Raw genomic sequence first — 1,834 nt, forward strand, 5'->3', positions numbered from 1 at the left:
AACAACTGTGTATTCAGAGGAAGTGCCCAAGAAGATCCCAATCAGCATCTAACCACCTTCCTAAGGATATGTGATACTGTGAAGTCTAATAGTGTTCATCCTGACACTTATAGACTACTTCTGTTTCCCTTTTCACTCAAGGATAAGGCATCTAAATGGCTGGAATCCTTCCCGAAAGAGAGTTTAACAACCTGGGAAGAGGTGGTGAACAAATTCTTGGCGAGATTCTATCCTCCTCAAAAAATTAACAGGTTGAAAGCTGAGGTACAAACCTTCAAGCAACAAGATGGTGAAACTCTCTATGAAGCATGGGAGAGGTTTAAGGACTTAACAAGAAGGTGCCCGCCAGACATGTTCAATGAATGGGTGCAGTTACACATTTTCTATGAGGGTCTTTCTTATGAATCAAAGAAGGCAGTAGACCACTCATCTGGGGGATCTCTGAACAAGAAGAAGACCATTGAAAAAGCCATAGATGTCATCAAGACTGTAGTTGAAAATGATTACTTCTATGCTTCTGAAAGGGGCAATATTCGAGGAGTATTGGAGCTGAACAACATGGACGTGTTGCTGGCTCAAAACAAGATGATCACCAAGCAGCTAGCTGACCTTACCAAGAAGATGGAAAGAAACCAAGTTGCAGCAGTCACCACCTCATCAGCAGCTCAAGAAGGAGTGAATGCAGAGAAAGAGGGTGACCGGGAACAAGCCAACTATATTGGGAACTCACCTAGGCAAACCCATGATCCATACTCCAAAACTTATAATCCTAGTTGGAAGAACCACTCAAACTTTGGGTGGGGAAATCAACAAGATCAAGGCCAATATCAGAGATGTCACAACCCCAACAACAATGCAACTCACCAACATTCCACACAGAGATCATATCAACACCTACCCAAAAATACCTCTCAACATCCATATCAAAACAAAAATGGCCTTTCTCACCCCTCCAACCTCAACTCACCATCACCATCCGAAGATAGACTCTCCAGGATTGAGATTCTACTTGAAGGTATTGATGACAAGTCATCCTAGCCTATTTTAGCTAGTCTTTTTCTCTTGTTTTCATTAGAATTATGCACTTTCTTGAGCTACAAGCAAGCTAATTGAGTAGATTTTCATGTTTCCCTTGATTGAACCAACCATATATGAATTCATGCCATTTCATGAGGTTTTATGCTATATTTGTTGCATATTATGAAAGATTGAATATCTCATGATTTTGAGCATAGCTTTGATGAGTTTGGTTGATTAATGATAGGTGAAGAAAGCTTGGAGAAAGGTTGAAGCAAGAAGGAATAGCTAGGAGTAAAGAGAAGACAATGGAATAAGTGAAATTGAACCAGGAAGCAAGAAGCTGGACCTAAAGTTAGCATCAAACTTTTGCACAAACTTTTGGTTGAAAAGTTAGCCCCAACGTTAGCCCCCTAACTTGGAGGCTAACGTTGGAACTTGAAAATTCTCTCCTGGGCTCCAAAAGTTTGCGCCAACGTTAGCCCCCTAACTTTGAGGCTAACGTTGGCACATGAATTTCTCCCCTAGGCACCAAAGTTTGCGCCAACGTTAGACCCCTAACTTGGAGGCTAACGTTGGCACATGAAAATTCAAGGAAGAGGAGCAAAAGTTTGCGCCAACGTTAGCCCCCTAACTTTGAGGCTAACGTTGGCACATGAATTCCTCCCTGGCCATCCAACGTTTGCGCCAACGTTAGACCCCTAACTTGGAGGCTAACGTTGGCACATGAAAATACAAGGGAGAGGGGCAAAAGTTTGCGCCAACGTTAGCCCCCTAACTTGGTGGCTAACGTTGGCGCCACTAGCACACAAGGCAA

General features: G+C 42.8%; 1 non-coding gene across 1 annotated transcript; it reads right to left on the minus strand.

Annotated features, from left to right (window-relative positions):
• Window positions 1-249: 249 nt before the first annotated feature.
• LOC148576209 (small nucleolar RNA R71) lies at window positions 250-353 on the minus strand. Its single transcript, XR_015903923.1, has one exon. It is a non-coding gene; the product is annotated as a small nucleolar RNA R71 (small nucleolar RNA).
• Between the last annotated feature and the right edge of the window lie 1,481 nt (window positions 354-1,834).

This window comes from Arachis ipaensis, chromosome B1, assembly GCF_059453495.1.
Source record: "Arachis ipaensis isolate K30076 ecotype BB chromosome B1, ASM5945349v1, whole genome shotgun sequence".
Taxonomy (NCBI): Eukaryota; Viridiplantae; Streptophyta; class Magnoliopsida; order Fabales; family Fabaceae; genus Arachis; species Arachis ipaensis.